Source organism: Bubalus bubalis, chromosome 13, assembly GCF_019923935.1.
Source record: "Bubalus bubalis isolate 160015118507 breed Murrah chromosome 13, NDDB_SH_1, whole genome shotgun sequence".
Lineage (NCBI taxonomy): Eukaryota > Metazoa > Chordata > Mammalia > Artiodactyla > Bovidae > Bubalus > Bubalus bubalis.
This window is the reverse complement of record NC_059169.1, coordinates 57,717,590-57,729,249: the sequence shown is the minus strand read 5'-3', so window position 1 is coordinate 57,729,249 and position 11,660 is coordinate 57,717,590. Positions and strand designations below refer to the sequence as shown.

Below are 11,660 nucleotides of genomic sequence, written 5' to 3'. Positions count from 1 at the left end.
AGTCTCTATATGTGTCTATATGATTCATTCTTGGAAGGAACACCACAGAAATGACTGTGTTCTTCTCAGTGCAGGCATCAAAAGACACTCATTCCATGTTGATCCATTGCTGTCAGTGATATTAACCTTGATCACCTGGTCAAGTTGGTGTCTGCTAGTTTTCTCTGCTATGGAGTCACCACTCTGTAATTGATTGGTATTTTGTAGGGAGGTATTCTGTCTGTAACATCCTTCTATTCCTCATCAGATACCTACCTCCTGCTTTGGCATCCACTGATGACTTCTGTCTGAATCCACCATCTATGAAGGCTGCCAAGCAGTAATACATTGTAACACAAAATGTGGCACCATAATCCTTGGCTTTATGGAAACCAAGTTTTAGAGAGGCCATTGTGATCCTAGTAGGAAGGAGACAGGGTTGATGGTAGTGGGGTGACTATAACAATCTGGGTAAGACAGTTGTAAAAACGATCAGCAACTCAGGGTAGAATGGAGGGAGGGAACATAGTGAAAACATGTTTAGGACCCAGCTCCTAATCTATCAATAGATATGATGACGAACCGAATGTGAAGATTTAAGAGAAGTTACTATGAGAGTGACAGGTGACTCGGGCAGCGCGTCTCAGGAATAGCACATTTTGGTTATTCTGAAAATGGGTGAGGCAGGTATAAACTACAGATTGTTGCTGTTCAGTTGCTCAGTCATGTCCGACTCTGCGGCCCCAGGGAATGCAGCACACCAAGCTTCCCTGACCTTCACCAACTCCCAGAGTTTGCTCAAGCTCATGTCCATTGAGCAATCCAACCACCTCATCCTCTGTCTTCCCCTTCTCCTCCTACTTCAATCTTTCCCAGTATCAGAGTCTTTTCCAATGAGGTGGCCAAAGTATTGGAGTTTCAGTTTCAGCATCAGTCCTTCCAGTGAATGATCAGAGTTGATTTCCTTTAGGATTGACTGGTTGGATCTCCTTGCAATCCAAGGCACTCTCAGGAGTCTTCTCCAACACCATAGTTCAAAAGCATCAATTCTTGGGTGCTCAGCTTTCTTTATGGTCCAACTCTCACATCCATACATGACCACTGGAAAAACCAAAGCTTTGACTAGATGGACCTTTGTTGGCAAAGTACTGTCTCTGCTTTTTATTACGCTGTCTCGCATATTACCTAACTACAGATAACCTGAATCTTTGGCGTCAAGACGGTGCTGGAAATAGATGAGATGACCAGGAAGGCAGAATGGAGACAGAAGGATTTAACACAGTGGAACACCAGCATTTCAGGAGAGGAAGAAGGTAAGGGAGGAGGAGCTGGCAAAGAGGGTTAAGAAGGTTTTATCTGAGAGGTAAGACAATTCAAAGAAAGTGGCTGTAGTTAATCAGACATTAGTAGATTAACTGGCTACCACCTAAGAGAAGTCTGAAGGAATAGAAACTAACAGATTTCACCTGGGAGTTGAGAAGAGTGGAGAAAGAGAAATCCCGAAGAGCCCCAGGTAGGCAGGGAGCAGCGCAAAGACCCCAGGTGAACAGGTTTGTGTAGGAAGAGTGAGAAACGCAGAACTAATTAGCGTCCCCCTCTCCTCCGTCAACTTCTTGGTGCTGAGCAGGGGCCACTCTTTATTCCTCCACAAAACAGTGTTTCCTTTCTTCCAGCGTTACCTATCTGACCTCCCCTCTCACCACCCAGACCCACAGAGGAAGAGAAAACACCACGAGCTTTACTGTTACTAGACTTGCTACTAAACACATTTTAATAGCTTTAAATATTTTACCTTGAGAAACTACTAGAGAAATAAAAACAAAGCAAAAAGTGAGTGGAATAGAGGGACAGAACTCTGCAAAAACAGCAGTAGAGCAGTGTGTTAGTGACTGTCCTCCTTGAGATATAAATCTGTCCAGGACAGCTCTCGCTCAGCCCCCTCCTCTGAGGATCTATGAGATGCCTGGGGAAGTTTCCTTACTTGGGTTGGGTCCTGAATCAAATGATTCCTTTTTTAAACCCAAGGTTACTTCTGCTGTTGACTCTTGCATGCAATTCTCAGTTTCTTTCTTCCTTTTTTTTTGTTGTTGTTAAAAAAAAATGTATTTCCTGAGATAAAATTCCCATACCTTCCAAGCCACTCACTTAAAATGGACGATTCAGTGGTTACAGTATATTCCCAGAGCTGTTCAGTCATCGCCATCACCTAAGTTAAGAAATGTTATCACCCCCAAAAAGAAACCTCAGATTCTGTTAGCAGTCATTGTTCATCTATAATGACACCCCCACCTCACCAGTGCTAGGAAACCACTAATCTACTTTCAGTCTCTACTGATTTGCCTATTCTGGACAACTCATATTAACGGAATCACATCATTTGCGGTCTTTCATGACTATTTTCTTTCACTCAGCTTACTATTTCTAAGGCTCACCATGTTGTAGCATCTATCTTTCCTTTTATCTGGCCAAATAATATTTCATTGCATCAATACACCAAAATTCTGTTTTCCCACTCATCAGGTGATGGGCATTTGGGTTGTTTCCACTTTTTCACTATGTTCTCGTTGCCAAGAACATTCATGCACAAGTGTTTGTAAGGATACACATGTTCATTTCTCTTGGGTGTATACTTAGGAATGGAACTGCCATGCTAAGTTTCTTAGTCGTATCCAACTCTTTAAGATCCTATGCACTGTAGCTCACCAGGCCTCACTGTCCATGGGATTCTTCAGGCAAGAATACTGGAGTGGGTTGCCATTCTTTCTCCAGGGGATATTTCCTGACCCAGGGATCGAACCTGTGTCTCTTAAGTCTCCTACGTTGGGAGGTGGGTTCTTTACCACTAGCATTAACTCTGTGTTTAACCTTATGAGAAACTTCCAGCCTGCTTCCCAAAGCAGCTGCACCATTTTCCAACCCACCAGCAGTGTAGGAGGGTCCTGATTTCTGTATATCCTCACCAGCACTTGTTAATTGTCTTTTTGATTCTCAGTTTCTTCTTATCAGAACCTTCTGCTTTTCTGTCTAGATGGGAGTGTAGGACCCAGCAAAACTGCCAACTCTGTTACTCCTGAGCCTTGTGGACAAGAAAAGCAAGTCCTTTTGGGGAATTCCCTGGTGGTCCAGTAGTTAGGACTCAGCACGTTCACTGCCACAGCCAGGGTTCAGTCCCTGGTTGGGGAGCCAAGAACCACATAGAGCCCTATACCAAGGTCACAAGTTTGGAGCCTTATACCAAGGTCAGAGGACAAAAATTTCCAGAATTAACCAAGCTCCATAGCAACAGTTGCCATGAGCCTCCTGATCTAAACCAGCCAGTCACCTGATGTCATATTAGGTAAAATACCCACTCTACCACCTAACATATACCATACTAACCAATTGCCTAATGCCACCCTTCCAATAGGAATTTTCTCTGTCTTCAGGCTATAAAAATCAGCTCTGTGTGTGTGTGTGAGTCGCTCAGTTGTGTCCAACTCTTTGCGACCCCATGGACTGTGTAGCCCGTCAGGCTCCTCTGTCCACGAGATTCTCCAGGCAAGAATACTGCAGTGGGCTGCCATTTCCTTCTCCAGGAAAAATTGGCTACTAGCCTGCAAAAGGTGTCAGCTCTCCCTCAAGCCGGCTCGCTGTTCTAACAGCATCTCCCACTCTAATAAACTGTTCTCTCTTTCTGCCTCATATCTGGAAATTCTTTCCCAACCCTCACTAAGACCATGACAAACCCTGCAAGCCATGTGGGGCAGCCAAAACAAAATTAATTAATTAAATTAATTAATTTTTAAAACGAAAGAAAAACAAGTCCTTTTTTAATATCTGAAAATTCCACTGCTAGGCTTTGGGCCAGCCTACACTGACCAGCCTGGAGGAGGGCATGGCAACCCACTCCAGTATTCTTGCCTGGAGAATCCCACGGACAGAGGAGCCTAGCGGGCTACAGCCCCTGGTGTTGCAGAGTCACAGAGTCGGACACGACTGAAGCAACTTAGCATACAGGCACACTGACCGGGCCTCCCTGTCTTCACCCTCCCTGAGGTCCTCTTTCTCTGGCTCCCTAGGGGGAGGGGCTAGGGTGCTATCCTGTCCTCCCCGACCAATTAGTCCCCTTATTTTCCTTGCCCCTGCAGGGTTGTGGCTCCTCCAAGTCCTCTCCTCTTGGCTGTGACAATAGAGCCACTTTTAGTCTCCCCTGATATATAAATGGATCTAAGTTCCCTCTCTCATAATCTGCTTCCCATAGGTCCACTCCTGTCTATTCCATTTGTCTGATGTATGTTAATTAGTTGGGTGTTAAGACTTTCTTGGTTTGCTAAAACTACCCCTTTCCTTCAATTTTGTTTTTATTTTCATTATATATTTATTTTAGCCTAAAACGGGTCATACTATATAGTTTTGTATCCTTCTTACCTTAAACTCTTTGAAAGCATAATTTTTAAAAATTGAAGTATAGTTTATTTGGGCTTCCCCTGTGACTCAGTGGTAAAAAGAATCTGCTTGAAATACAGGAACCACAGGAAATGCAGGTTTGAGCCCTGGGTCAGGAAGATCCCCTGGAGAAGGAAATGGCAAACTGCTCTAGTATTCTTGCTTGGAGAATCCCATGGACAGAGGAGCCTGGCGGGCTAGTCATAGAGTTGCAAAGAGTCGGATATGTCGGAAGCAACTGAGGACGCATGCACACATAGTTGATTTCAGATCAGTTCAGTCGCTCAGTCCTGTCCGACTCTTTGCGACCCCACGAATCGCAGCACGCCAGTCCTCCCTGTCCATCACCAACTCCCGGCGTTCACTGAGACTCACGTCCATCGAGTCCATGATGCCATCCAGCCATCTCATCCTCTGTCGTCCCCTTCTCCTCCTGCCCCCAATCCCTCCCAGCATCAGTCTTTTCCAATGAGTCAACTCTTCGCATGAGGTGGAATGTGTTAATTTCTGCTGTACTATAAAGTGATTCCATTTTATATATATACGCACATTTAATATATGTACATTTTATATATACATACATCTTGTATATACATTCTTTTTCATACGGTCTATTATAGGATATAGAGTCTAGTTCCCTGTGCTTTACACTAGGATATGGTTTTTATGCAAGCATAATTTTTAATTGCTCCCATTTTTGTGTTAACTTCCAAGTTATCCAGATTATATCTCCTTGCAAAACAAAATATCAATTTGAAATCTGTTTAACACAGCAGTTAACAACTAATCTGTAAAGGAATCATATGCATTAATTTCTAGGCATTGATTTCAAAGGAGACCAAACCAATCAATCCTGAAGGAAATCAACCCTGAATATTCATTGGAAGGACTGATGCTGAAGCTGAAGCTTCAGTTCTTTGGCCACCTGATGCGAAGAGAAGACTCATTTGAAAAGACCCTGATGCTGGGAAAGATTGAGGGCGAGAGGAGAAGGGGATGACAGAGGATGGGATGATTGGATGGCATCACTAACTCAACAGGCATGAGTTTGGGCAAGTTCCAGAAGATGGTGAAGGACAGGAAAGCCTGGTGTGCTGCAGTCCATGGGGTCACAGAATCGGACATGAATGAGTGACTGAACAACAACAATTGATTTCAAAATATATCTCTTGTGCATTAAATTGCATCCTCCCTTCCCTGACCCCAAAATATTTTGGAGTTCTAACCCCCTATATCTCAGAGTGTGACCTTATTTGAAAGTAAGTTCTTTACAGAGGTAATCAAGTTACAATGAGGTCATTCGGGTGGATTCTAATCCAGGATGACTGGTGTCCTCATAAAAAGGGGAAATTTGAACACAGAGACTGACACACACAGGAAGAAGTGAAGATGGGAAGATGAAGACAGAGAGCAAGGTGGTGCAGGAAAAGCCAAGAAATGCCAAAGATTGCCGCTAAAGCCTCAGAAGCTAGGAGCATGAGGCATGGAACAGATTCCCCCATACAGCTCTTGGAAGGCAACTTACCCCATCTTCATCTCAAGTCTCTTGCCTCCAGAACCATGAGACAATAAATATCTGTTGTTTAAGCCATTCAGTTTGTGGTACTTTGTTACAGCAGCCTTAACAAGCTAATATATTATCTGTTGTCAACAACTATAAGAAGATGATTATTTATATAATCTTAGACCTAAACAGCTATCACAAAATTCTGCCATCAGGGTTTTGCAGTTCCCCTGTTTGCATCTCAGAAACAGTTCCAAGGGTTATGTTCTAGGTCATCTCATTCAGGTGGGTCAGTAACATGACAGTAAAGAGTAGCTGATGACATCTAAGGAAGAATAGTTCTCTTCTGCACATTCAGGATGGCTTCACTGATCCATGGTTTCAAAGTCTTCCCCGCTCTCCCAAACCTTTATAGAAAATTTCTAAAAGGAGTATAACGAGTTTACTTAACTATCAGGCTTGATGTTAGTCTCACATGGTCAGTTTGATTCCTCCACTCAAATTCCCCACGTCAAATTACTTTGAAGAAAATCTCAGACTTTGTATCATTTTAAAGCAGCTTTTTTGAGAACTAATTGACATGTCCTATAGTTTGCCTACTTAGCGCATAAGTCGATGGTTTTTAGTACATTTACAGCATTGTGCAACCATTGCCATAATCTGATTTTAGAACATTTTCATCATCCCAAAAAGAAACCCTGCATTCATTGGCTGTCATTTTCTATTCTTCCCTCAATATCTCCATTTTATGTCATTTTATCCATAAATATTTCATAGACACTTATACAAAGATAAGAACTATTTTAAAAATACATACAATATCATTTAGCACACAGTAAAATTTTAAATAATGATTATTTAATATCAAAGCTAAAATCTATTGTCATATTTATTTGATTATTCTCTACATGTTTTTCACTTTGCTTAACTCAGAAGCCAAATAAAATCTTCACATTGCACACTTCAGTTGCTTGATATTCTGTTTGTTCTCTTTTAAACTGTAGGTCATGCCTCCAACTCTCTCTTTCTCTTTTTTCTTACAAATTTTTGTTGATGAAACCAGGTTATTTGTTTTATAAAGTTTACTAAGGTCTAGAATTTTCTGACTATATCTTTGTTTACCATGTTCCATTGTCCCAAGTGTTTCCTATAAAGTGGTAGTTGAATTTTAATGGGGTTTTAAATCCTTAAAATGATTTTTGTTTGTTGAGATAAGATTTTTTCATAGGTGGAAATGTGTCAAACTGCCACCTTTGATGAGTTTTCTCTTACTATGAAATATATTATTCACTGCTATAGTGAATAAAAAATTATATTTTAAAGAAGAAAATGAATATCTAGCATCCATCACAAAAGGTAAAAAGCAATAGAGTATTGCCAGTAACTAATGAAATCTCTTTTCACCCCATTCTAGGGGTAAGCATTATTTTGACTTTTTTTATTTTTGGCCACACTGGGTCTTCGATGGTAAGTGGACTTTTCTCTAGTTACGGTGAGCAGGGCTACTCTTTGTTGAGATGCGAGGATTTCTCATTGCGGTGGCTTCCCTTGTTGGTGAGCACAGGTTCTAGGAGCTCCAGCTTCATCGGTTGTGGCCCTTTGTTGTCCAGAAATATGTGGGATTTTCCCGGACCAGTAATCAAACCTGTGTTCCCTGCATTGACAGGCAGATTCTTATTCACTGTACCACCAGGGAAGTCCAATCCTGACAGTTATTCCTTCACTTTCTTTATACCCCTTATGAGTATATTCCTAAAGAGAATATTGCTTGGTTTGCCTTTATTACTCTATGACCTGCTTTCTCTCCCTCTCAACATGCTGCTTTTGAGATTCATACATGCCATTTCTTGTAACCATAGTTTATTCATTTTCACTGGTATATGGTTAGTATGTTAGATGAATAAACTCCACTTTATCTTTTCGTTAGCGGACATTTGGATTGTCTCCAACTTCTTGACATTAGAAATGATAATGCTATGAACATTCCTGTCATACCTCCCAGTGCGTGTGTACAAACTTTCTCTAAAGTGTATGTATGTCCAGGGGTGAAACTTCAGCGTAAGATGTGCAGATGCTCAACATCAGCAATCGATGGCTAATTACTGTCCAAAGTGTTTATACCAATTTAGACTCCCACTAGCAGTGGACAAGAGTTACCCATTGATTCGAATTCTTGCTAATGTTTGGTATTGGCAGATTTTATCAATTGGTGTTCTCTATTGATAAAAGACGAGTAAAACTGTACGATATGTAGTCAATATTTCAACAGAATTCACAGGAATCCTATTCCAACATTCCTTCTGCTTGTCCTTTATTTTCAGGAAACCACAGCACTTCGTATTTTTTAAGTGTCATTAAGGCATTTCACCTACAGTCATTGAAAATGTGTCACAGTTTTTGAGGAGGGAGAGAGATTTGTGTAATGTAAGAGCTGGAAAGACACTCATGAGATGAAGGACTACTATGCAGCATAGCTCTGCGTAGCTAAGCATTACAGTGGTAAGAATCCTGATAAAATAGATCCTTTGTAGGGCCAGTGTGGGCTTCTCTGGTGGCTCAGTGGTAAAGAATCCACCTGCCAAGCAGAAGACGTGAGTTTGATCCCTGGCTCTGGAAGATCCCTTGGAGAAGGAAACAGTAATCCACTCCAGCATTCTTGCTTGGGAAATCCCATGGACAGAGGAGCCTGGTGGGCTACAGTCCACCGGGTCGAGAAGAGTCAGACACGACTTCGTAACTAAACAACAACAAAGGGCCAATGCAACACCCTCCATTCAGCCCAGAAACAAGCTCACTCTTCTCCCGTTTCTCCCTTCATCTCATTCCTCCTGGTTGCTTCAGGTCAAAGGCTCTGGAACCAAAATTTTATACAACAGTGTGCATGACTAATTGTGCAATCTAGGACTCCGATGGCACCCCACTCCAGTACTCTTGCCTGGAAAATCCCATGGATGGAGGAGCCTGGTAGGCTGCAGTCCATGGGGTCTCTAAGGGTCAGATACGACTGAGCGACTTCACTTTCACTCATTGGAGAAGGAAATGGCAACCCACTCCAGTGTTCTTGCCTGGAGAATCCCAGGGACGGGGGAGCCTGGTGGGCTGCCGTCTATGGGGTCGCACAGAGTCGGACATGACTGAAGTGACTTAGCAGCAGCAGCAGCAGCAGGACTCCAGATAATATTGGACTAGCTTCCTTGAGTGTCACTGTGACAAATAAATTAGGAATCATATTAGACAGAGCTCTGGGCACACTTCCGGAAATGATCGACTGGCATCACCTCACCTTCTACACGTTAGCCTAGGGGGAGGGAGAAGGGGGAGGGGAGGATTGGGAGGTTGGGATTACCGGGTGCAAACCACTATATGCAGAAGAGATAAACAACAATATAGTTCCCTGGGCTATCCTATTGTATAGCCCAGGGAACTATATTCCACATCCTGTGATAAGTCATAATGGAAAAGAATAAAAGAAGAATGTATACATATATATGTGTGTATAGGGGCTTCCATCGTAGCTCAGTTGGTAAAGAATCTGCCTGCAATGCAGGAGACCTGGGTTGGGAAGATCCCCTGGAGAAGGAAATGGCAACCCACTCTAGTATTCTTGCCTGGAGAATCCCATGGACAGAGGAGACTGGCAGGCTACAGTCCATGGGGTCACAAGAGTCAGACACGATTTAGTGACTAAACCACCACCACCATATGTATGTATACCTGAACCACTCTGCTGTACAGCAGAAATTAAAACAACACTGCAAATCAACTACACGTCAGTAAAATAAATTTTAAAAAATATATTAAAAATTTTTTAAATTTAAAATGTTAGACTATACCTCATACTCCAAGATTTTCAGTGTATAAAATTTGCTCTTTCTAGAATGATTTTTCTCCAACAATTTCCAGGGAGAATCAGGAGTGCAAAGAAGCCATTTATGTTTCTCCCGCTTCCATTCTCACAGTTTTCTGCCGTGTACCTAAGATTCTTTGACAAAGCAGCACTATTGATTTGATTTTGTGTCCTTGAATAGTGCTCCACCCAAGCTGATCTGTTGCAAACTTGTAACCATCAGTTTCCTTGAAAGCAGTGATCAAGCTATAAATAAAGGTAATGCCTTGGATCTTGGCAAGTGGAAGGCTTGCTAGCCCACTCTTCTTCCCATCACCAGCCTGCTTCACCACTTTTGTTCATGTCTCACTGAACTTAATGTCTCTTTCTCTAGTTCTGTCTGACTGAAGGTAGATGCTTTAAAAAAAAGTTTTTTTAACTTTCAATTGTGGTAAAATGCACATAACATAAAAGCTACTATCTTAAACATTTTTATGTGTACAATTGTGTTAAATACATGCACACTATTGTGCAACCAATCTCCAGAACTCTCTTCATCTTGCAAAACTGAAACTCTGTCCCCACCACACAACAACTCTCCATTCCTATATCCATTCCTCATCTCTCCAGCCCCCATCCCAACCCAACCATTCTTCCTGCCTCGAGAATTTGACTACTTTAGGGAACTCATATGGATAGAACCTGTGTCTGTTTTTTTGTCGCTGGCTTATTGCACTTAACATGCCCTCAAGGTTCATCCATGTTGTAGCATGTGTCAGAATGTCTTTCCTAAAAAAAAAAAAAAAAAAAAAAGCATGTCTTTCCTTTCTAAAGCTGAATAAGATCCTAGCTGTATTATGTTGTTGTTGTTCGGTTGCTAACTATTGTTGTTGTTCGTGTCTGACTATTTACCACCTCATAAACTGTAGCATGCCAGGTTCCATGGGACTCTCCAGGCAAGAATACTGGAGTGGGTTGCCATTTTCTTCTCCAGGGGAATTTTCCCAGACCAGGGATCAAACTCGTGTCTCCTGCATTGGCAGGTGGATTCTTTGCCACTGAGCCACCAGGGACGTCCCAATTGTATGTATATACCATTTTTATCCATTCACTGGATTTTGTTTATCCATTTATCTATGATGGACGTGTGGGTTGCTTTCATCTTCTGGGTTTTGTTAAAAATGTTCCTAGAATATGGTTGTACAGACCATCTTTTCATCACCCTGCTTTCCGTTCCTTTGGGTATACACCCAGCATTGCAATTGCTGGATCATATGGTAATTCTATTTTTAATTTTTGGAGAAACTGTCACGCTGTTTTCCACAGTGACTGCACCACATTTCGTTTCTGTCATGCTCTGGGAGAGAAAATTTTCCTACTCTAGGCTACAGCTGAGGAAAAGGACTGTATGGCCAAGAATGCACATGTCAATTATCACGCTAGATTACAGAAAGATTGAAATAATGAAAAGCATGGAATTGCTAGAACTTGGAGACATTATAAGCTGCGTGGTCCATTCCACTCCATTACTGGTGAGTAAGGGGTGGGGGGTGGGGTAAGGGGGAACTCTCAGAGGATGAGTGGCTTTGTGAAGGTCAAGGGCTGGTTAAGGGAAGACTCAGAGCCAACATCCTGGGCTTTCCAATTTTCAACTTATTGCAAAGGAAATAATTTCAAGTAGAAATATTATGCAATGAAGAACAAGAATTACGAGTGCAGAAATCAAAGCCCGAGATGACCTGTGTTTTGCTTTTGTTTCTATGGCTGATGTTAGCTTCCCTGATTGCCTTGGTTGACATTGAAACCGAGCCTGTTTTTCTTGCTGCCGCTGTGGACTGCATCCTGGGCAACCTAGGAGATGGAGAGGGGCGGGGGGAGTGGGGGGGGCGGGTATAAAGAACGTGGGTCCGCAGTTAGGATCCACCC

The 11,660-nt window shown here is 42.2% G+C and overlaps 1 protein-coding gene across 1 annotated transcript in view; it reads left to right on the top strand.

Annotated features, from left to right (window-relative positions):
- The first annotated feature begins 11,087 nt into the window (after positions 1-11,087).
- Positions 11,088-11,660, top strand: part of FLT3 (fms related receptor tyrosine kinase 3) — a 69,971-nt gene continuing 69,398 nt past the window's right edge. Inside the window, exon 1 of the mRNA XM_025262874.3 lies at positions 11,088-11,266. The gene's annotated coding sequence lies outside the window, so the exon portion shown is untranslated. The remainder of the gene's footprint in view (positions 11,267-11,660) is intronic.